This window comes from Triturus cristatus, chromosome 5_2 (assembly GCF_964204655.1).
Source record: "Triturus cristatus chromosome 5_2, aTriCri1.1, whole genome shotgun sequence".
Classification (NCBI taxonomy): Eukaryota; Metazoa; Chordata; class Amphibia; order Caudata; family Salamandridae; genus Triturus; species Triturus cristatus.
Window position 1 is genome coordinate 307,285,513 of NC_140588.1, and position 26,239 is coordinate 307,311,751.

At 43.5% G+C, this 26,239-nt stretch overlaps 1 protein-coding gene across 2 annotated transcripts in view; it reads right to left on the reverse strand.

Moving 5' to 3' along the window:
• C5_2H5orf22 (chromosome 5_2 C5orf22 homolog) overlaps window positions 1-26,239 on the reverse strand; it is a 409,270-nt gene that overhangs the window by 28,951 nt on the left and 354,080 nt on the right. The window lies entirely within an intron of this gene.

The window sequence follows — 26,239 nt, forward strand, 5'->3', positions numbered from 1 at the left end:
CAAAATGCTTTTAGCTCATAAAGCATGCTATAAACTGAGGTGTAATGGACTGGAATGAAACACCTTGTCCTGCAACAAAAGCAGGTACATTATGTTTATGCATAAGTGAGAATGGAAACACCTGAGCCATATGTGTTCTCTGTTTTCTGGACATCAAGCATCACATATGTTCACACTAAGGAAGTACATTCTTTCGTCTATGCATCTTGAACTTAACGTCATGTAATCAAGGAAGTGGTGTTAGGATCTGTGTGATATATTCCCCACTCAAACTCCGTCAACGAACACTAAGATCCCGATTACGAGTTTGGCAGACAGGTTATTCCACCACAAATGTGACAGATATCCCATCCGCTGGATTACGAGTTCTATTATATTCCACTGGATATAATGGAACTCGTATTACGATGGACGGGATATTTGTCACGTTTGTGGTGGAGTAACCCGTCCGCCAAACTCGTAATCAGGGCCTAATTGCTTTTAGCCACAGCCTCAGAAGCCAGGCATGAGCACTGGGAGCAGCTCCTCTATTAGAATGGAGGAGCGTCGCTCCACTACTAAAACGCCCCAAGAAAAGCCACAGAGATGAAAAATAAAATTGTAATATGGTAATAAAGTTAATTTAATTTATCATGAAAAATAAAATTATTTATTACCATTTTATTTTACACCAACCCATCCCGAGCGGAGTGTCAGCACAGGGCGGGCCACTGCTGCTGAGTAGCAGCAGCAGGGAGTGGACTATGCACTTAAGTTTAAAGTGAGGACGTCACTTTGGCCGGCTGTCTTGCAACGGCCAGCCAGACATGCGCACTTTAAACCATTCTAACCTAGCTGACTTAGACAGGTGGGTTGAGAGCAAGCACAGGCCTCCAGAGTGTTTCTCCCATGCAGATTAACAGCATGAGAGAGGGCCAGAATTGGTTAAGGGAGTTACCTGGGGCGCACGTTGTAGCCTGGAGAGGAGAGAAGGAGGACGTGTCATGCAGCAAACAAGAGCAAGATGGATACATTATTTTTTTCTGTTCTTTGTAACTTAGAAGCCTTAGATTTACTGCGCGTGTCTGCACCCATTTCCCCCCCCCACCACTCTCCATAGTTGCCAACTGTCACAGGTAAGCACCATTTTTTGCGGTCGCAAAAGGGAAATCAACCTGTTTGCGACCGCAAAAAACGGTGGTGGTATGTACAAACGCTATATATATATATAAATTCACTGAAAAAACCATAGGTTTCAGGGACGTTATAGTTAGTTGGACATTTGACTCAAATAAAACCAGAGAAATTCGCCTGTTATAGTTAGTTGAGCTAACTATAACTCGCGCCCCTGCAATGCACTGCTGATGACGTCACATATAACATCACTCATGACATGGTCAGTGACATCACTGATGACATCACTGATGACATCTTAAATGACATCACTGATGACATCACCCAGTGAATGTGTGTTTCTGTAAAGTTTAAATATGTTTTATAAATACATATATGCCAAGGTGTATTGAAGAATGAATGAGTGTGTGTATAAGACTCAGGATGGATGATTAAGTAGGTGTGTGACTAACTGTATAAGTGCCTAATTAATTGTGTCTTGCTTAATGCATGTGTTAGCGACTGATATAGACATTCACACAGTTTAGGTTGTTAGTTGGTGTGTAAGCAGTTCCATGGTTTGGTTAGCAACTAAATGAGGATCTATATGAGCTATTCATTGCTTGTTTGAGTACCTGTATGAATACCTGAGTGTCTGCGTGGGTGGGGGGGGGTGTGACTCTCTGCATAGATGTGTGAGTGGCTAATTCACTAGGTATATGTGTTCAAGTCTGTATCTGTGAAGGTCTGTATGGGTGAGTGCGTGTGTGAGTGTCTCGGTGAGTGAATGGATGCCTCAGTGGTACATGTGAGTAACTCCATATGTGAAAGGCAGTACATACGAGTGTTGGACTATATAAATGACTATATGTGAGAATGAGTGATTGTGCAAGTGCCTGTATGGATCAGTGTGTCCTTGTATTAGTTATTGTATTAGAGTGTAAGAATGTGTTAGTATATGTTTAAATAAGTGACGTGGTATGTGTATAACTGTACAGGTGAGTAAATGAAAGTGTTATTGATTATTTCCATTACTGAGTAGGTGTGTGAACAACTCTAAGAATGAGAGGCAGTGTGTGAGTGTCTGTATAGATATGTGACTGGATATGATAATGCTGTATTGATGGCTGACTGTATGTATGAGTGAGTGTATAGGTGAATGAATGGATGTGGGTAGACCTACAAATTAGAGACTGGATATGCACTAACTGGTATTGGTGTGTTCACGGTTTCGAAAATGATAGTCTGTATTTTAGACTGGGTGTATCAAGTGTTATATTAGGGTCTGATCAGGTGCATCTGATTTTCACGTGGATGATGTCATCAGTGATGTCATTTGAGATGTCATTAGTGATGTCACTGACCATGTCATGAGTGATGTAATATGTGACATCCTCTGCAGTGCATTGCGGGGGCGCGAGTTATAGTTAGCTCAACTAACTATAACAGGCGAATTTCTCTGGTTTTATACGAGTCAAATGTCCAACTAACTATAACGTCCCTGAAACCTATGGTTTTTTTCAGTGAATTTCTAAGGTTTTTTTAAATGCTAATTCCTAACTATAAAGTCCCTGAAACCTATGTTTTTTTCAGCGAATTTCTAAGTTTTTTTAAATGCTAATTTCTATTTATAACGTTCATTAAACCTATCTTTTTTTCTATGTTTTTTAATTATCATCCCATTCTCAACTTGATGAAAACTGCAAATCTCACCACTCTTCCATCAATACCTTACACCAACAAAATCGCCACAAACAAGAGCCACATCTAACACTAATGAAATACACAGTAGGCGTTCCCGTGCAAAAAAAAAACCCACGAAAACACCACTTCCCCATATTTTCAACAACCAGCCAAATCTGCAATGCGATCCAAAAAGCAGGCGATAAGCCTGGTTAGCAGTAAGAAATTAACATCAACCTTTAACTGGTGTAAGGAGGTCGACGATCTACTCCGTTATTTTGACCCAACGCACAGCCACATCTAAAGACCAATACGTGAGACCGCTACTGATCATGCAGCTCCGACACCCAACTATGCCACAACACCCAGCTCCACCACCACCAGAACCTCCCCCCGGACCACCCCCCCTACTACCACTGAGGCAGCACAAAACAGAACAACGGACCTTCCCAAAACACCATGCCCCTCAGCCACACAACAGCTGAATGTTGGGAGATGAGCAACCAACTATATATGAAGCAGGCAAGTCACCCATCACTGATAAAGCACACAATGCCAAGTGTAACGCTCATGTGCTGCACAGACCTCACTATGCAAAGCACAAACCTCTCCATGTGGAGATATACTCATGATACTTGTAGTGTAGTGCTCAGTGGACGCAACCATGTTGCCTCTGACAGTGGGGAAGATCTCGGTCATGTAGCTGTGTTGTCCCCCCTGGAAGCGGAAGTGGAGTGGGCTGCTCCAACGTATGCCACTCCAGCGTAGGAGTATGAATAAATAGACCAGGCCCTAGGTGTGGTTCACTTGTGGGAAGTCCAACTAGTCTGTCAGAACGGCAGCCCTCACCCTGGCAAGTGGCAGCCGCCATAACCGCGGGCCTCCTCGACACAGGGCCCCTGCGAACCCAGCGGCACAGCATCGCAGACTTATGTCTGTACCGACTACTGTCTTCGATCTACACTACGGACAGCACGGCTCACAATTCAGATGTAGGGGCAATTGCAGTCCAGTTCGCAAGACACGTTGCTCCCAGTGTGGCCCACCCAGACCACACATCGCAGGGTGCGCACACGCTGTGTGCTTTAGGTACTACTAGCTCACTGCACCATAAGTCATCGCCACGTGGCCTTATCAACGCAGAATTAATTAGACAAAACACATTGCTCCCAGTGCGGCCCGCCACAACCACATCTCATCGCAGGGTGCGCACACGCTGAGTATTCCAGGTGCCACTAACTGTGTAGCTCAACTCAACGCCACGTGGCTGTGCACCCATCCTGACCGCCGCCTCCGCTTCAAACTGGAGTTACATGGTTCATAATTCAACATTAGTAGCTACGCAAATTGTGTAAGAGACTATAATGGGTTAAGAAGACCAAATGCTCCCAATCTGTGTAGCTCAAGTCAACGTCACCTGCCTGTGGGCCTTTGCTGACTGCTGCCTCCAGCCTACACTGTGGAAGACCGGCAACACGTGGTGCCAACTAACCCTGTTCAACACAAGCCGATCCCACATGTGTGAATGTGCCCTGAGTCCTCAATGGCAGCGACCACAGCACCAGACTCCCTTCGATCACTAAGGGGTATTTACAAATGGAAGACCGGTGACACGTGGTGCCACTGAACCTGTACTACGCAAGGTTTGTTTGGGTCACCAATGTATGCACGTGGCTGTGGACCCTAGCTCACCGCTACCTCTGCACTACACTGTGGGCGATCAATGGTACAACTAACCGTCTTCAATACAAGCCGATCCCACATGCGGAACTGTGTCCTGAATGGCAGTGAACCCAACTTGCCAGCGACCACAGCACCAGACTCCCTTCGATTAGTGTGGCGTATTTGCATATCGAAGTCATCAATGTGGAAAGTACTGCAGACGAAAAGATAACGCAAAAGATACATTTTACACTAACTGTCGATTTCCCTTTCCACGTCCCGTAATTTCCAAAGGAAGAGTGAACAGTTTTATGTCCGCAATGAGACATACCATCACTCGAAAAACACCCAAAAATACTGATAATTTAAAAAAGAACAGAAGCATCAAAGTACAACAATGATTACAATACGGAGATTTTGAAGATGTGAAATGCAAATATGAACATATAATATGATGCACATATCTCAATTGCTGTTTCTCACTATGTCACGTCATATATTACCAACTCTGAGAAGACAGAATTGAAAGAAATGTTGGAAGAAATTTCACAGGGAAGACGCTTGGGAAAAAAATTTACAGCTTCAGTTTGAAGATACTTTCCCATTGAGAAATTGGATCCTACCAATGTTTGGATCGATAGACATCTGCAAGTTTATATTCAAAGTCAACAGGAACCATCTGGATAAGTCTAGGTTTTCCTGCGGCACGAAATCGTGATGATATAGACTTACGTTTCTTTGCTAGTCAAGAAAACTGAACAAAAAATAACAGTTGGATATGTCTAGGTGTTGATCAAGAAATGGAAGATAATACTGTTGTGAAGTTTGAAAAAGAAATTAAGTTTAAAGTAGTTTCTGGTGAAAATCCCAACTATGTTTATATTTATTGCCGACGTACTCATTATAAAATTCAAACTAAGAATGTAGATGTACTACCACTAACCCTGTTCAACACAAGTCGATCCCACATGTGTAACTGTGTCCTAAGTCCTGAATGGCAGTCACACCAAGTCTGTGGCAGCGACCACAGCACCACACTCCCTTCGATCACTGAGACATATTTTGATATGCAAGGCCAGAGACACGTAGTCCCACTAACCCTCTTTAACACAAGCCGATCCCACATGTGTAACTGTGTCCTGAATGGCAGTGACCCCAACTCCGTACCACCACACTTCTTTTGATCAGTGAGGGGTATTTCCATATGCAACTACAGACTCCAGTAGGCAAGTAAGTATCACAGTCCTACACATTATCCTTTAAGTATCCTTGCTTCAAGAATTTTTTTTTATATCAGTTATAGCTTTACTTCAATGACCAAATTAATCTTCAAATGATAACTAAAATGGAATAGCAGTCTACACTGCAGGCAGTACAGCTCGCAATTTAATTTTTAAATGCTAATTTCTAACAACAACATTGTACTCAGAAAATCCAACACTTCGTCAGTGTATTCTATACTTATTTAATCTTTTCATCATACGCCTACACTGCACTCACTAGGGCTCCCAATGGAAATTATTTCTTCATTCATTAACTACAGAGCCCAGTAGGCAAGTAACTATTACAAGCCTCAAATCTACATAATATCCTTTTAGTATCCTTTCTTCTTGACCATTGTTTATATTAGTTATACCTTTAGTACAATCACCAAATTCATTTTCAAGTACAAACGAGCAATTTGAATTTTGGACACGTGGTGCCAACTAACACTGTCCAACACAAGCCGATCCCACATGTGTAACTGTGTCCTGAGTCCTGAATGGCAGTGACCCCAAGACCATGGCAGCCACCAGAGCAGCAAACTCTTTTTGATCAGTTAGACATATTTCCATATGCAGTGACCCAAAACTCCATGGCAGCGACCACACCACCACACTCCCTTCGATTAATGAGGAGTATTTTCATATTGAAGGCTGGCGACAAGTGGTGTCACTGAACCTGCACTACGCAGGCCGGTGAGGCCACCAACGTATGCACGTGGCTGTGGGCACTTGCTCACCGCTACCTCTGGCCTACACTACGATCAGCAGGCCTCACAATTCAGATAGAGTCTTGATTCCACATGACGCAGTCCTATAGCCAAGACACATTGCTCCCAGTGCGGGCCGTCTACACCAAGCATCATCACAGGCTATTACACTCTCAATACTTCTGGTGCCACTAACCCTCTTTAACAGAAGCCGATCCCACATGTGTAACTGTGTCCTGAGTCCTGAATGGCAGTGACCCCAAGTCCGAGGCAGCAACCACACAACATACTCCCTTCGATTTGTGAGGCATATTTCGATATGCAAGGCCGGCGACACGTAGTCCCACTAACCCTCTTTAACACAAACCGATCCCACATGTGTAACTGTGTCCTGAATCCTGAATGGCAGTCACCCCAACTTCGTGGCAGCGACCACAGCACCAGACTCCCTTCAGTCTTATTTGTTGTTCTTTTCTTTAAATAATTTTTTTATATGTAAATCTATACATGTTTAAGACTCCTCTTTGTCCAACCACACAGGGACACTTCCGGGCCCAAGAAGGTTGCTGGGGGTATGATGGTAATGTGGGAAGTGGGTGAATTACCTGCTGATGTGGGAAGAGGCAGCATCAAAGGGGTATCTATCACAGAAAGAACTCCGATATGTTTTCACAAATACCTCGGACAAATGCCAGCTGTCGGACTGAATCACAAAATGACTTTTCAATACTTATGTAGTGTGAGTTATGAACAGTTCGCACCCAGGCTCGCAGAGGGACAGCTGCGGCCCGTCCGCTCCACTCACAGACGCAGTACTACGACCCGTCCGCGCCATTGTAGCTATCATTGCCCTGTTCCGTCATATGCCACGCCACGCCACTCAGATTACGTTCCGACGATGGCCCCACATAACTACCTGTTGCAGGCGTGTACTCTGTTCCTGTGCAGGTCAGTGGTCTAGTTCTCCACATCTCCCTGAGGGCAGCTTTACCCACACATCACACCAGTCCAGCACATGCGTCACAGGCCATGTGACCACGCAAATATAATAGATCGACAATATCACATCCTTTATTGCCGGTGCTGACTACATGCCGGACGCTCCACATGTCTCAACCATAAGGAGTCTTTCAAAACTAGCGCAGAAGGTTACTCGCACCCTAATCTGTATAGCCCTCAGGGGCCTACCCCCCCTTGGCGCGGACTTCAGATGCACAGGTTTAGTGCCACCCAAAGCTCATATGGCCATCAGGGGCCTACCACCACGTGGCACGAACTTAACTTCCACAAGCTTAGCGGCCCCAAAACCTGATGTGGTCTCCGCCATTGATGACTCAGGACTCAGCGACATGTGTGAGATCTGCCGGGCCGTGGAGAAGATGATGTGGTCTCCGCCATTCATGACTCAGTAACATCCGTGCGATCCGCCAAGCACCTGATGTGGTCTCCGCCATTTATTACTCAGGACTCAGAGACATATCTGGGAGGAGTTTAGACGGGCGCGTGGAGTGCCCACTGCTGCACACTCCGGTGGCATCAGGTAATTATTTGCTCATGGATGCGCAGGGCGGCAGTGTCTCTCTCTCTCTCCTCCTTTCTCTCCCCCGCTTCTCTCTCTCTCTTCCTTCTATCTTTCTAACTCTCTCTCTTCCTTCTCCCTTTCTCACTGCCTTTCTTTCCTTTCCTCTCTTTTTCTCTCTGGCTTTTTTTCCTTCTCTTTTTCTCTATGTCTCTCTCCTTTGATATGCGCATTACACCGGTCCTTACTTTGTGCTTTATTTTCCAGGCTCTGTCGTCCACATCCATGGTCCCCACAACAGTGTTCCACCTTGTTATTTTGTATTTTGTTTGATAAATTTTGTTCATTACTTTATCGTTGATATATGTTAATAAAAAAATAAAGTTTGAAAAAAAAAATGTAATAACGTTTCTGGTTGTTTTCCTAACTGCTGTGTAACTCTTTCTTGTTCTTATTACTGTTATTTGATGAAGTCCACCATGGTCTTAAATTTTGGAGGACTTATCGCGGGAATACTGGTGATGTCTGCAGTTTCCACCAACTTCTGAATAGTGTGTTAGATTTATCTCAACTTTACTTCCATTAAAGTGCTGATAATGAAATGCAGACTAGCCGTTCCCGTACAAAAAGACACGAGGTGCACCTTTGCGATTTATTCTAAATACTAAAATCCTGTATTGAATTGCACTGACGTAGTGGCTGCACTCACAGTGTACACACAAAATCATTTACGAAACCTCATTGTATTTATATTGATTGGGAATCGGGCATCAGGTGCTGGATTTTGACGAGATACACTGCCCAGTTCGTATATTGTCCTGCACACACAAAAAAATCACATCACAACTTTCACACCAACTGCAATGCGAAACAAATTCCGGCGATAAGCTACGTTAGCACCAGGGATTTTACACCTGCTCTCTGATGGTGTTAAGCAGGACGACTTCCTGCACCATGAAAGATAACACAGCCAAGAGCCACACCAGAACACCCACAGGTGCCATAGAATAAATGAGGATGATACAGGGATACCCATGAGGGCCACAAGACTCTTCTGGACAACTCTGGGACCGCCAACGAACCCCAAACCCGCATCTGAGCAAATGTGTCCCTCTGGTTATTGTGTTAGCATGATAGGCACCAGCCCTGCAAAATCACAGTGTGCTATCACCTCAGCGTTTGCAGTCAGCCTGGACATGTAGTTACGCACGCATCCTCCTGCATGCACAACTGGCGTGTTCTGGTCCGGAGTACACAGGTCAGCGCAGGGGTGTGTCTATCCAACAATGGGAACGGGGTGTCTCGGACATCTCCGTGTACAGGAAGTGCGGTAAGTGTGTCTCTGTGTTCTGGTGTGGCCTGCCACAAGGGCCGCAGCAGTCAATGTTGTAAAGTGGCATGCACCACCTCCAAACGGCACTGTGATGGTGTAGTTGGAATGCAGCAGCACATGCACAAATAGGCATTACAATGGTGTGCCGGTCGAGTGCAGGAGATACAACAGAGCACCGTACAAAAGTGTGGGAGGGAGGAGAAGCTGTTTGCAATGTAACAGACAGTGAACTCGCCCATGTGCCACGTGCTGGGCATCTCATCCATGATGACCACGGTCGCAGACATCCCACAACACCAACCACCCGCCTTTGTACACATCCTCTATGAATGCAGCGTGGTTTTCACTTCTATGCTTGTTCACTGGTGTGATGTTGGCGAGTTGTGTGACTTGTGCTCCTTGTTGGTGTGTTTCATTTTGGCCATTGTTTGTCTATACTTGTGCTATACTTAATTGTGCATGTCTGCCATTCTGTCCATCTCCCCCCGTCCCCCCATTTCCTGCTTCTTCCTCTTCCTGGTGCTGTTCTGTCTATAATTGTGTTGCTCCACACATAAATACATGTAAAGAATAAATTAGAATAGTTACTTGATTCTTTTAGGTTTCAAAACTTCGCTCTTTTGGTTTCTTTTTAATTTTCCATATAAACAGTTTTTTTTAATATTTAACAACACATGGAAGTCAGAAGTGCAATGTATTCTAACAACACACTTTCTAGAACATTCTACAACATGTGCAGGTTAAATGTTCATCAATCTTTTTAAACTTAACCATATTTTTTTGCATCATTTTCTCGAACATTTTACGGCATGTGCAGGTTAAAAGTTCACGATTGTTTTAAGTTCGAACAGTGCCTTCCAAATGCAAGTAGCAGGTGTGGTTGAGTTGACAACTTTTATCCTATGATATGTACTCCACGTTGAAACTGCTTTTTCTTAACCAATCACAAAGATACTTTTCCACAAAACGAATGTGTACCCTACTTTTAAAAAAGAATGCTTTTCGCCTCCCAATCATGTATCGTTTTGTATGGCAATAAAAAGTAGTTCCCCATCTTTTAACATATCTCTTATTCTACCAAGCAACTGCATGAGCTACAGACATCTTTCCATACCTTCCAGCCATACCTTCAAAATGCTAGTGTGGATCGTAGGACATGGCTATGTTTTCTGGTGCAAGAGGTATGCAGAACAGAGACGGATTGACTTAAACCTAGGTTTACAAAACGTGGACATAAAATGGTTGCACAGAGAGGATTGAAGCGGCACCAATTGTTGCCTTTGGTTAAAACCTGTTTGCATCTTCCACACCCTGACCTCATGATTGTGCATTGTGGTGGAAATGACCTAGGCACATTGACTGGGGTAGGTTTGGAAATGCTTATGAAGGACACCTTTGGACAATTGATGTTACCTTTCCCTCAAACTGTCTATGTATATTCCAATATATGCCAAAGACAGAAGTGGAAATGGTCAAACCAATTTTGTCCTCAGATTGAAAAATCTAGGAAGAATCTCAACAATGCTGTGTCTGCATACCTCAGAGACCACAAAATGGGGTTCATCTACAACAACAACATACGTTTTGATATGGCTGATATCTACAGAAGTGATGGGGTACACTTCGCAGATCACGGAAATTGAGTTTTCCTGAATAACTTGAAGCTGTGCATCCGCACTTATATGTAGCTCCAACTAATCAACACAAGGGCTCTTTTTAGAGCCACCCTATAACTGACAACTTAAGCCCGCTATTTTAGGGCCAGGTAACGGCAACTCCCGGACCCTCGCCAAAATGTATTCTCCACACAGCTGTGAAGCAGCGGCCAAACCATCTGACTTTGCAGCACAGAGCTCTCGCTTTGATCACCACCTCTACTCCCCCATAGGGGTGAGTAGTTTGTGCTTTACAAATATCGTATTGATTTACCTTCGCACTCCCTGTACAACACCACCTAAGCACCATATACAAGTTGGACAAGTGTGGCACAGCGCCCAGAGCACATGACTTCACAGCATAGCAAACACAGGCTCACAGTTTCATACAGAGTCCAGCAGCAGCTCAATTTAGCAGCATGACACTGTAGGCAATACCTCACTTAATTGCCGTACCCAGCACTTTCAGACCAGGAGGGGTCAGTAGTTCACCGGCTTTACCCAGAGTCCGTAAGCAGCTCAGCTTACGCCCCCAGCGCCATCAGACCCGTAGGAGTGAGTAGTCTGCACTTTACAAATACCGAATTGATTTGATACGTGCAAATTTACCTTCGCACTCCCTGTATAACACCCCCTAAGCACCATACACAAGTTACAATGTTCGAAACAAAAGTTCCTCCGAGTAGGTATAACTACATACTGACACTACTTGGACAGATGTGGCACAGCGGCCAGAGCACATGCCTTCACAGCATATGACACACTGTTTGGACTCACGCTTTCATCCCAGAGTCCGGCAGCAGCTCAGCCTAGCACCATGAGACTGTACACAATACCTCATATATTTTCCGTACCGCAGGACTGTCAGACCAGTACAGGTTATTAGTCCGTCCTAGTAGGTATAAACACATGCTGACACTACTTCCACAGGTGTAGTGCAGCGGCCACGGCACATGACTTCACAGCATAAGACACACAATTTGGGCTCACGCTTTAATCCCCAACTCCCACACCAGCTCACCTTAGCAGCATCAGACTCTAGGCAATACCTCACTTAATTTCCGTAGCCCAGGACTTTCACACCGCTAGGGGTGAATACTTTGCTTCACACCCGGTCTATAGCACACCCTAAACACCCCACAGAGGTTACAGTGCTCCTACCATCCTCTTTCCCACTTTTTTCGCCCTTTTTTCCCCTTACTCGCTTCGACGGAATCACAGATTGGCGGACAACACTTCCTAGTTGCAACCGCTCGCAGCACTCACAACCAATAAGCAGCAAGCTCATAACGCCTCTGCCAATCAGATGGCAGAATTCCCAAATATCGATATCTGTAAATTTCGATATTTCTCAAAAACTACTGAATGGATTTACACCAAATAAACAAAAGCGTACTTTCTAGACCAAGACCCTTCTCCATGCCAAATTTGGGGTAATTCCTTTCACCCGTTCGACCTGTAGCCTTGTCTAAAGTTTCCTATGGAAATTAACATGGAGAAAACATGTTTTGGGACCCCTCTTTTTTCTCGGCCCCCACTTGACGAATCACCTCCAAACTTCCCACATAGGAGCTGATATGAACAAAGAATTAGATTCGATAATTTCATGAAGATTCATCAAACGACGCCAAAGTTATAAGCAAAACAAAAAATGCTCTACCTATGGAAATTTGGTCCTAACTATAACTACCTACTGGCGACCGCCAGTAGGGGATGTGTGTGTATATATATATATATATATATATATATATATATATATATATATATATATATATTCACTGAAAAAACCATAGGTTATAGTTAGGAATTAGCATTTTAAAAACCTTGCAATTTCACTGAAAAAACCATAGGTTTCACACGTTATAGTTTGCTGGACATTTCACTCATACAAAACCATTGAAATTCCCCCGTTATAGTTAGTTCAGCTAACTATAACTCGCGCGACCGCAATCCACTGCTGATGACGTCACATACTACATCACTCATGACATGGTCAGTGACATCACTCATGACATCACTGATGACATCTCAAATGACATCACTGATGACATCATCCAGTGAATATGTGTCTTCCTGAAAAATAAATATTTTTTATATATGTATATCTAAAGGTTAATGGAAGAATAAATGGGTAAATAAGTGTCTAAATGGATGTTTTTTTTGGTAAAATTAATTGTATAACTGACTTATTAACAGTATCTTAGTGAATACAGTGATGTAATATGTGACGTCATCAGCAGTGGATTGCGGTCGCGCGAGTTATAGTTAGCTGAACTAACTATAACGGGGGAATTTCAATGGTTTTGTACGAGTGAAATGTCCAGCTAACTATAACGTGTGAAACCTATGGTTTTTTCAGTGAATTTGCAAGGTTTTTGAAATGCTAATTCCTAACTATAACGTGTGTGAAACCTATGGTTTTTTTTAAGTGAATTTGCAAGGTTTTTTGAATGCTAATTTCTAACTATAACGTGTGTGAAACCTATGGTTTTTTTTAGTGAATTTGTAAGGTTTTTTAAATGCTAATTTATGTATGTACTATTATATTTTGTATATATTTATTTTATAATAAACTACCTATGTATATAGTTATAGATTGATTGTATCCTGTAATATGGAATGGCTCAGCTCTTTTTTTTTGAACTTGGATAAAGTTGAACAGCATAGTTAATATCTTCTATAAACTTAAACAGTTTAAAATGTTTTTTTTTTAAGGGTTTTTCACGGTGCGCGCACAGTGCGCGTACCCCGCGATTTTTTCAAAAAAAAATAAAATGTTTTTTGCACCCTTCGGGGTCCTTCAGGGACCCCCTGAAAAGGCTAGGGGGTCAGGAACTCTCTACCCTGCCCCCTTTTCACGTTCTCCACCTTTCTTTTTCACTGCCACACACAAAATGGCGTCTGACACTTCCTGATTTCGACCAATTCGAATGTTGACTGACATCTAACCACCAATCAGAATTATGCTCGCGGACATTTGGTGCGCGCACCGTGCGCGCATATAGATATTTATGTACTTTTAACTGCAATTTTCTCAGGAACTACTGAACAGATTGACACCATATATGCAAAAGGCACATGCCTGACCTGAGGACTACCTCTTTGCCAAATTTCAAGTAATTCTGTTCAGCCGTTCGGGCTGTACCTTCGACTAAAGGTCCTATGGGAAAAAGCATGGGGAAAACGCGTTTTGGGACCCCCCTTTTTTCTCAGCCCCCGCTTGACGAATCACCCTGAGACTTTCAGGGTAGGAGCTGAGCGGAGCGCCCCATTAGTTTAGAAAATTTCACGAAGATAAGTCAACCGGCGCCAAAGTTATTCAAAATAGAATTTTCAGATTTCCTATGGGAACTCGGTCCTAACTATAACTATCTAATATATATATATGTTCACAGCCGAAACACGTCATGCTGACAATGGAGGAATAAATTAAGCACGAAAAATCTCTACGGCGCACTTTGTGGTCTGTACCTGTGATATTTGTATAGCGTTGCAAAGTGATCCAGGACTGTTGAATTTCTACAATTTTGGTGGAATGCGGCCGTTTCCGCCATTACGGACCCTCCTCTCTCTTTGGGCTGGCTTGGTATGCGGTTCACCTCGCTGAAGCGATTATCGAATTAACCCGGAAGGAGTAGACGATTAGCCAGCCCCCCGCATCCCGGACAGCAAAAGCACGTTTGTCGGCGGACTCGGAGTATTTTTGGTGAACCTAGCGGGTGTCGGAGGACGCTTACAGGATAACCGAGGATCTCTGGGGTAAGCGGACATTGCTTGGTGAACTTTCTGTATTGGCGGGTGTGAGGATTGTGCCTTAATTTACGCGTTACACGCTTAACAATTTAGCGGATACGTGAGTGCTTCAGTGATTTATTCGCCATACAATATGTCAACGTCAGCGGAGACGCTCCGGAGCCATGAGGCAATAGCGGATGCTTTGTTCCTCGATTTACCCAATATAACTGACATTACTCAAGCCACCAGTGCGGAAACTAGCTCCCATAATGATTTGAAATCATCGTTTAAGAAATTGGAAAAACTACTGCGCACCGAAATTACCAAGTGGTGGGAAAAACGCTCATTGGAACAGTATAAGGAAGTGGGGCATGTGCCACGGGGGTTAAGGGTTCTCATAGCACCATCATTTGAGAACCCCAACCCCCTAATGCTGAAAGAATGGGCCACAAACAATTCAGAACATCTATGAACATGGTATGCATCTTGATTAAATATGCAGAAATAGACCGTAAGGAGATAGTAAAAGAAATTGAGCAACTTAATCAGTTACTTGACCAACATGATCATAAGGAGCTTATAAAGAAGACCAGAGATGAAATTACTGTTCGACTGGCTAAACATGAGGAAACGATAAGAACACGCAAACAATTCAAATTTGCGCGTGACAAGCGTGACTATGAAACAGGTAGAATCTTCACGTTTGCCCGCAAATATGACACAGCAAAAAGACAAGCTCTTGTTACAAAAACCCCTGCACTGCCTGTACAGAATACCGCTAATGATAAAGTGTCAGATGTGGATTCTAGCCCAGCAACCAGTAGTATTGACTCGGAGGATGGGGAATCCATGAACTCGGCACAAACCCAGCTATTAACAAAATATTCACCTTCAGAAGAGTTGGGTTTTTTAATAGAGGCCAGGCGCCATACCCTACTGCCACGAACGCAGCAACAACAACAGAGAAAAGACGCAAGGAGGAACAATGAACGCCGCAAACAGAGGCGGAAATGCAAGAGGGCGAGGCTTCGCCAAGAGAGGCAGGGGAAAGAAATGGTAATCAAAAATTCAATGACTACATCCCCAGACAACACTGTGGTCAATCTATCTGATATGGTGCTCACCAAAGCAGAATCTCAACTTTTATCTCTGGGTTTGTCGTTCTGCCCACGCAACAGTTTCAATTATGTTCAAACCCGAATAGATGTTTTCAAATTTATACGGAAGCTCAAACTGAAAAAATATTTCAAATTAAATAAAGTACAAGATCAAGCATCAACCATATCTATGATGGAACGCCCCGCTAGTAAATTTCAAGTAGCAGACACCAGCATTCTCAAAACTGTACATGCCTTATCTACAAATGTGTGGTAAATATTTCATTACCGGTACTATTTTTTATGCGGTAAAGTCTAGTAAGAATAACTCAGTAAATATAAGAGGCAGAATCCGTGGTATTAGAGGTTTTAAAAGGCTTTATTCCTCTACAAAGGAAATACAATTCGAATTGCAGGCTTCACACTCCATCACCATGAGGGTTCAGGAAGGAAGGCGATACATTATTGACAGGTAATCACTTTTATAAGAAATGCATTATAGTGTAACAGATGCAGGAGGCGTAACAGTTGATAAGAGAGATAAAATAGGCATACGTAACCAAAAAGGCGGACATATAGGCGTAACTTAACGTCATTATACATGATGTCACAAGTGGGTGGATCCATAAGAGAATCCTGCAATGTCAGCAGAAATATTTGGCAGAGATGCGTGCGCAGCCGCATGACGTGTGATTGACGTGCAACTAGAGGGTGAAGGGGACTTGACATTTAGCTCTACATGTGGAGACAGAAGTCTGAGGGGTCATGTCAACCTAATCCCAAATCATATCTAATATCTTATGTTTAAAGAACTGCATTATCCAAAAGGAAAGGTCTCTCGGACGGAATCTATTCTATACTGACTGTTAGTGCGTGTACAAGCGTCTAAGTGTCTACATGAGATGCGAGGGGGCAGGAATCTTCCATGGTAACAGGGGCTATGAATTACTTGCACGAGGACAGTGAGGCCTGGCCCCTTGCACGGTAGCTGGAGGAATGTTTACCTAAACTACTAGACAGGAATGCATCGGATGAGGAGCGGAGCAGATAATCTTGAAGGTGAAATACAGTTTTTGGCAGGCAACAGGCTGGATTAGGCACCGTTAGCCGCGCAGGGAGTAGGACAAAGTTCATGGATACAGATGCAGGCTCGGGCTGGAGCTTCCAGAGGCAGAAAGCAGGAAAGGCTTGATGGCAGAATTCAGGGCCTACTCGCCTGAATCTGTAAAATGTGGAAAGTGAACCACATAAAGTCGGTGGCCTTTCATACTTAGGAATGGAATATCTGACCCATTCATGGCGGATCTGAAAGAGGACATGTTGACGGTGGACGCACATGTATTTGCGTCTTCAAAACTGGAACTGGAGGGAACATACATGTACTTCTAGCATGCACATGGAGCCGTTGGGGTCTACGATAGGGGACATAACTGATCACAAAATTCATATTTCCTCATTCCCTCCTTGTCCCCTACGGACCCTCAGGAGATATCGATCTTCATCAATCCATCGATCTGTTCATATAGCATCATTTGTTCGTCTTTTTTCTTCCGGGATTTTGAACGAAAACTTGGAGGTGGGATACACGATGTGGCACACAGGCCACAAATCGCTGGCCCACATTGTAGACATAAGCAGCAACTGAATAGTATGAGAAAGCCAATACCTAGGAAGGATAGGATCCTCCATCCCCAGGCGGACAACATGCTCCAGAACCAACCGGACCAAGTCCAGGTGCCTGGATTCTGGTGTATCTGGCTTATAATCTTATGAAGGCGGGTTATGGCTTTATATACTGACGGTGAATTTTCTGGTATGAAAATGCAGCAACTTGATCCGATGACCCTACAAGCTCCGCCCCTATCGACCAGGATGACGTCAAGGACAAGACGATTTTGAAGCACAACAATCCGCATAGCAGACTGCTCTTCTGTTAAATTGCCTAAGGCGGAAGTAGTCTCGTTTACTACTGCTTCAAGGGTTCTAGTTAATCTACGTATCAGTTTACTATTAGTGACTGTTCCTATATAAGGAAAGAAACCTTTATTGAAATCTGTGTATTGCTCCCATGCTGTTTCAGTGTAATCGACAATCGGGAGATCTCTCTGCTGTCTATTGTGTACTAAATGGGTATTTCTGTGATAATCAGGGGGAGCTAGGAAAACAGGTGGCAGAAGGAATGCTATGTAACAGGTACCATCCCAGTCTAGAGGTAGACGTATATATGCGGTCTGGCCACATATGAAGTAGGAATGACGGGAAGCTCTAAATGTAGATTTGCCTTGATCACTGAAATTTATTACAGTGGTGCATTTACTATGGCCCATGTGTATGGAACCATTCTTTCTTACACATAATTCCCCTTTAACTGGGAATACTGACATAGCGGGCAAGATTGGTGTGGCTTCGGATTCAACATTCAGGATCATGAGGTTAAGTGTAAAATTACCTAATCCATATACTTCATTTTCTAGATCAGTTCCTGTTCTTTTGGGAAGTCCCTCCTTGTTAGGGTAGCAGAATTTAAGCAAAACTAGGTTCAGGTTTCCCCATACCCAGTTGTCTTGATAAACTACGGAATTTGAATCTAGGGAATTAATCAAACTAAACCATGCTCCACAGGAGCCATTGTGTGAACGGATATGGAAAGAGGGGCAAAACTCCCTTATAGTTCTGATAGGGAGGGAGTCGGCCACATATCCAACAATTTGTAGCGTTGCTGGTCTGATGGGAATGATGTAACATACTAATAAAAGTGTTGTTGCGCAGCGCAAATCTATAAGACAACTCATGCGGAGGTAATTCGCTAAAAGAATGTTCAGCAGTAACATTGTAAGCACGTTTAGAAATAGGGTAATACATATGAAGCAATATACTAAAAATGATGATCAGAAGGCTTAGAGAAAACAAAATTAATAATGTTACTGTGCAGTGACTACGAAGTGATTTACAATACGCATGCTTTTTAAACTGCATCTGTTGATTTCTTTCTCTATTCCGATCAAGAGGATACATGTCAGAGACAAATTCAACCGATTCACCTTGGAGAGGACTTAAACAATCAAATTGTCTGACTTGCTAGATCTTAATTTCAGTTTATAAAGTTCCGTTTTCGTGGGTTCAACCAAGGGGAGCTTTGAGTCTGTCTGTGAGGAAATGCAGGGTTTAGTGTTCACACTGGACGGTAGTCCATAAAATTTCTTGATATGACTCGAGTGCAGCCACCCTTTACGTCCCTCGATCTTCACGGCTGTCCTTGTTGCTAGTAGAACAAGTTTTGGCGATTTCCACCTAGGCTCCAGTTGGGTCTTTCGGTCGAAATTCCGTACCAGAACCAGATCACCTGGAACCACGTCATGGGGCTTCACCTCAGTATTATCGGGAAAAGCTGCAGCTACCTGTGAACGACAAGATTGTAGTGCAGACATCAAGGAAGCCAGGTAATCTGTCAGCATATTACAGTCAACATCAGTGATTTTGCGAGGTATAGGCGTCCCCCACATATTTGGTGGTCTACCGAAGATCACCTCGTACGGGGATAGCCCTGTTCGAGAATGTGCTACCATTCTCATGTAAAAGAGTGCAACTGGTAAGGCTACTATCCAATCGACACCTTTTTCTCTACATATTTTGGACAATCTAATTTTCAAAGTTTGATTATGGCGTTCCACGAGACCTGCTGCCTCGGGATGTCGGACACAGTGGAATTTCCATTGATAGCCTAACAAAAGGGAAACGTGTTTCATTAGTTCGGATGAGAATGGCTGGCCGTTATCTGAGTAGACAACACGTGGCAAACCATACCGTGGGAAGAATTCTCGAACTAACTGTTTGGCAGTAGTCGGGGCAGTGTAATCTGAAACCGGGTATGCTTCTGTCCAACGGGAAAGAGCACAGACAACTACGAGAACATATTTGAATCCTCGACATCGTTCCATCTGGATATAATCCATCTGGAGGACTTCAAAAGCATGATCGGGAGGTTGAAATCCACCCTGCTCTACGGGAATGCTTTTACCTGGATTAAACTGACAACATATCATACAGGTACGTACTTTCTGTTTGGCTGCTGCTCGCAAGTGTTTATTGAACCAAATGTGTTGAATACTGTCTAGCATAGCTTTTTCTCCTAGGTGCGCTGGACTGTGTATTGTGTTAATGATGACTTGAACCATGGAATCGGGAAGAAACCATATAGATTTTTCCTTTGTCATCCATCCTTGATCCGTTTGGATCCCTCCTAATTCAGTTCATTTCTTTATTTCTTCTGGTGTAGCATGTGTCTGTATGTCAATTATATCAAGGGCGGGATCCTTAACTGTCATGCAATGTGCTGGTGTCGGAACTATTGTCTTTGTCGCGTCAGTTGTATGAGTCTGGTTCTGAGCAGTCTGTTTAGCTGTTCTGTCAGCTAGGTCATTACCCTGAGAAATGATGTCTGTAACTTTTGTATGAGCTTTGCATTTCATAATCGATATTGCAGTAGGTAAATGAATCGCATCTAATAGGGCTTGAATGAGGGGTCCGTGTTGGATGTGGGCACCGTGAGAAGTTAGATAACCTCTCTCTCGCCACAGCACGCCGAAGTCATGAACGACTCCGAATGCATAACGTGAATCTGTGTATATGTTGACTTTCTTATCTTTTGCTTGAGTACAGGCTTGTGTCAGAGCGATGAGCTCTGCTGCTTGAGCTGACAAAGTGTTAATACAATTTGTTTCAATGACTTCAGTGTCTGTTGTGACTGCGTAAGCGGCCACTAACTCTCCTGTACTTGTTCTCATACATGAACCATCTACATACAATGTCAGGTCTGGATCTGATAAAGGGATATCTGTCAAGTCTTGTCTGGGTTTTGTTGTGATAGTAATGACTTCAATACAATCATGTGCTAATGGATCTGTTCCATTTACTGGCAAAAGTGTGGCAGGATTTAACGTATTACAACGTCTGATTTCTATGTGTGGCTGAAACAATGTTAATTCATAACCGGTGAGTCTCGCTATAGTCAAGTGTTGTGTTTGTGTGCGGTTCAAGAGAACCTCTACTGCGTGTGGTACTTGTACTGTCAATTGATGTCCTAACACTATGGCATCGCTTTGTCTGATTGCTAAAGCTGTTGCTGCCACTGATTTCAGGCACGCAGGAAGAGCCTGAGCTACTGGATCTAATGTACTAGAGAAATAAGCACATGGTTTGTGTGATCCTGTTTGTTCCTGAGTGAGTACTGACAAGGCAGTACCTTCGCGTTCTGTAACAAAGAGTGTAAACTGTTTACTGTAACATGGTGTTGCTAAAACAGGTGCTTGGCATAAAGCTTTCTTTAAGTTTTCAAAAGCATGTGTATGTTCTTGAGTCCAAGGGAGGACAGTCGATGTGGCGGCCTCCTGTGTTGTCAACTGGATGAGTGGTTTTGCTAGAAATGCATATTGAGGGATCCACTGCCTACAGTATGAAGTGAGGCCTATAAAAGCCCGCACCCCCTTTTGTGTCTTGGGTGGTGGCATGTTAGCAATTAACTGGATGCGGTCGGGTGTAAGCTGTCTTCCCTCCTTGGACAGCGAGTGCCCAAGGTAGACAACTCGCGGGACACAGAATTGCAGCTTAGAAGGGGACACCTTGTGCCCCTTGTCGGCCAGAAATTTTAAAACCGTCAGTGACGCTGTTTCACATTCAGGTTCGCTTCGGGCGGTGATCAGCAGATCATCGACATATTGAAGCAAGGCAGTGTTAACTGGCATGTGGATACTGTCAAGTTCTCGTTTCAGTGCTTGGCTATAGATGCTGGGGCTTTCTGTAAATCCTTGAGGTGCGCGTGTGAATTTAAAACTTCGTCCATTTAAACTGAATCCGAACAGATATTGACTTTCCGGATCTATTGGGACGCTAAAGAAAGCATTCTTGAGATCAATTACAGTGAAGAACGTTGCTTCTGAGTCAATAGCTGTTAGTAATGAAGAGATATCTGGGACTACAGGATATTGTGGTACAATGCATTTATTTAATTCGCGCAGATCAATAACTAATCGATATACTGGTGGTGCTTTTGGATCCGTTCTTTTAAGAATCGGAATTATCGGGGAATTGCATATATTGGAGTCGGTTTGGACAACCACTCCTTGTGCAATGAGTTCGTCAATGATTTGCAGCAAAGCCGCAACAGCATCTGGTGGTAACCTATATTGTCGCATTCGTGGTAGTACTACTCCTGTTTTTAGTGTGACTCGATATGGTGTAATGTTCATGCAACCAACATCAGTGGGGCCTTGTGCCCATAAATGCGTAGGTAAATTCTGCAGCCGGTGATCCATGTCTCTGGACACGTAGTGACCTTTAAAATCACGTAAAAATAGTCGTACTCCTTCCGGAGAACAACATATTATAGCTCCTAGAGCTTTCAATGTTTTTATACCCAACAAGTTTTCCGGACATGATTTAGTAAGCAATAAATCTGTAGTACGTGTCAATGGACCAACCGTAAGTGGAAGAGGCTGTGTTACTTCATTAATGATAGGCTTTCCTGAGAATCCAAGGGAAATATTCTGTGAGCCTGAGAGGGGTGCCCCTGGAACTTCACTGCGTCGTATAGTTGTTCTGCTTGCCCCTGTATCAAGTAAAAACTTTCTGTCTTCCCCTAATAGTTCACTATGTACATAAGGTCCCTCTTGATCTACAGGAACCTCAATAAGGGGTAAGCCAACTTCCCTCTCTAGGCTATTTCATGTGTATCGCTGATAATCGGGATAATCTGCTTGTGCATACTGGTACATCTGTTGCGTTGTCGCTTGTGTGGCAGCAATAGGCTGCGCTGGTGGTGGTGCTACGGTCTGTTGTGGAGCTGCCTGTTGCGGAGCTAACCTAGGTTGTGCATGCTGAGGAATTTGTTGTTGATTCTGATCCTGTCTAGGTGGACGTGGTCTTTCTTGGGTTCTACCTGTGGCAATATTATGTTTCAGAACTGGACAATCGTGTATATAATGACCTTGTTGTTTACAATAGTTACATGTCCCTTTAACTGGACCTGTTGAATCACCCTTTTGGTGACCATCAGCTGGAACTGACTGAGCAACAAGCATTTTCATTTTTGTATCTTTCATACGTCTTTGTTCGTGTTCTTGTTCTTCTCTAATTCTATTGTGGTGATATTGTAACATCTGTAACATCTGTGACGGGGTGTTACCCTGCCAGGTACTCCCAAATTTCAATACTCTATTCTTAACTTGCGGTAGGGAATTTTCAACTAATTTTGTCACAAACAGATGTGGATATGACTCGCTACTTGCTTTTATGCCACTATTTATACCAAAACATTTTTCAAATCGGGAATAGAAATCACTAGTGTCTTCATCTTGCTTTTGTTTACAGGCTGAGATTGCACCCCAGTCCTCCTTTTTCGTAGTTAATAAACGTGGCAGTACCTGCACTAATAATCCTGGTAGTGCTGTAGTCTTTTCCCCAAGCCCTGCTCCTGCAGCTCGGGCCTTTTCTTCGTTTTCTAATGCTGTCCAATCTATCTTTTGGTCTCCCACCTCCCATTCCTTTTCTTTGAGTTTCTCGTAAACACCGGCAGGCATTAACACTTTCAGTATTTTCATAATGTCGGGGTAGGTATACTCTCCCATGAGTAGCATGTCTTTTATCTCACGGTGGAAACCTGCTGGATCCTTGTCATGGCTGGGTACTACTTTCTTCATTTCTAATAATTCGATTTTAGTTATAGGCGTGTACACAAACACGCGTGTAAAGTTATTACCTTCACCTCGGATTGGGTGTACTTCGCGTAACGGATTCAGTCTATCTATGTGATACATTTTTCTTCCCATAGTGGGAACTGGAACGTGTTCTGGGCACACGAAAGTTATATACTGGTTTCGAAATTCTAGAATTTCTTTAATCAAATCAGTACCTGACCCTCTCCATTTATTCGTGAGTAGTTCTATCAATATGTCAGGTAAGGGTCCAGGATCGGAGTGTTGACTTTTATATAATATAAGGAGGTGTTGAATCATGTATATACTAGCTAAACGCTGTTCGTCTGGGATAAGATTCAGAAACGTGTGTGCTAGTGCATCTTCACTGTATTTGTCGGGACAGTCGGCCCATTGTACTGCTGACCTGGCTAATTCTTGTTCATCCATGGAATCGAGCATATGGTACCCCCTTCGGTCTCGGAGTAATTTATCAGCGGCTTGGAATAGGTGTTCAGGGGCCCTTGTATTTAACATAGGGGTTTGAAAATGTCTATTACATTCTGGACGTATCGGACATATCGGATCATTGAAGCCTCTAGTATTATTATGGGGTCTTCCTCTACCTACGTAAGCTATCGTTTCTATTTGTTCTGATTCTTGCTCCTCCTCTCCCTCTGATTCAATTCTGTCTGCTTCTCGTCTTTCTTTATGTATTCGTTCTACTTCCTTGCGGATCTTTCGATACATGGCGATTATACACGCCTGTTTATCATGTTTCTCGTCTGCTATGTTCTGACCCCATTTGGCAAGTTTTTGCATGGTATCATGATCTGCCCCAGGCCTGTCTTGGTTCCTGATCACGCAGTTTATGAAAAAACGTAGTAGTTGTCTTTGTACATCCACTTTCTGGTATTCCATAGCTTCGTTAATACTTTCTGGACCTCGCCCTGTTTGGACAAAGTGATATATATTGTCTAGGTGTTCAACCATTCCTGGTATCGTCATTAAATATAATGTAGCTCGTCGTATACGTAGTGATGATATTAGCAATCTGTCCTGTTTACCGGGCACTGGATCGTATCTACAATCCACAAGATGTTCTTTAAACATGTCGGATGTCACTAGTTGGGGTGTACGTTGGAGTGCTAAATCTCTAAGGGTCTGTTTATTTCGCGGCGGGGTGGCAAACATGTCTGTCGTACCTCCTGTAGCACCGTCTGAGGTGCTAGGCACGAAAGGATTCGTTGGACGTAAGATAGAAATTGTAGATGCGGGAAAAACAGTAGAAACGGACGGACCTGTTGGAACTAGTGCAGGAGTTTGCTGCTGCGGAGATACAGACGGATGCTCTTGGTGTTGAACACCATCGGCAAGCGGTGTGTGTGGTATGGTATTAGCATACTCGGGAGCTACGTCATCTAAATAGGAGGAAAGGAAAACGTCCTTTGCTGTTTTAGGATGTGCTTTTATCGGGAGCAATGGAGGAGTCAAGTCTTTTGGTATTTCCGGGGTAGCCTTAGGTAATCCTTCGGCCATAAGAGGATACATACCATTCATAAGAGTATTTCTTTGCCTATCTACTTGTTCTGTTTTTACTCGGGTACCTTCCTCTATTAATAAATGTTCTCGGGTTTTATTCGAATTCTCCCTACCTTTCTCTTCCTGTCTGCGCGCCTTTTCTGTACGTCTATATGATTCTTTACGCCATAATTCAATGGCATCTTTCTGTGACTGTCTGGCTTTCTTTTTCCATAATTCTTCTTCTACTCTCATGATGCAGTCTGCATCCCAGGTCCCCGCTGCGGGCCATCTCTGACTCTCTGGTAACTCTTTGGTGTAGTCCACCCATAAATCAAGAAATAACACGGCATCTAGGCCATGCTTATGATACATAAAGTACCCTGGAGTGTCCCTAGGTGGGATGGGAACAGCTTCTTCGAGTACCCCTTTTCTGGTTTTGATCTGTCTTAATTTCGAAAAGAGCGGCATTTTTAGATCTTATTATTTGAACACACTTAATACAGTAAACACAATAATGAACAATCATTCACACCACAATATGTAGAACGTATTAAACATTTAACATTTGACTGTTTAACGAATGATGATAACTAATAAGAAACTAGTTACTGACATAATACTAACACTAAATAACACTTAATTATATGCAAGACATACTAGATATACTGCTAAACAGTACAGATACACTGCTGAAACAGTGCAGACCGGATTTGTGTACCCAAACCCGTCTTGACCGGCACAGACTATGTGCACGTTTAAATGCCTCCCCGGCAATGGTACTCACCGGGTAGCTCGGAACGGAAGGCCTCGGAACTGAACTGAAACTGGACCGGACTGGACTGGACTCGACTCGGAACTTCGGAACCTGGTGGGCCTCTGTATACCTCGGATCTTGCTCTCTCAGCTAGGCTCTGGTCGGGATACTTCGCACTTCTCACCGCCTCGTCTGGGTGTTGATCGCAGCCTCAGTCACCCCCGCTTGGCCGGAGGGAGATACAGGAAATCCTGCAGGTACGCGTTTTTGTCCGTTCAGCTGTGGCAGGAGACCGGGCCTGCAACGCACCTCCGGCGCGTGAGATGAGAAAGTGTCCCTATTCGGGCGCCAATTTCTGTGGTAAATATTTCATTACCGGTACTATTTTTTATGCGGTAAAGTCTAGTAAGAATAACTCAGTAAATATAAGAGGCAGAATCCGTGGTATTAGAGGTTTTAAAAGGCTTTATTCCTCTACAAAGGAAATACAATTCGAATTGCAGGCTTCACACTCCATCACCATGA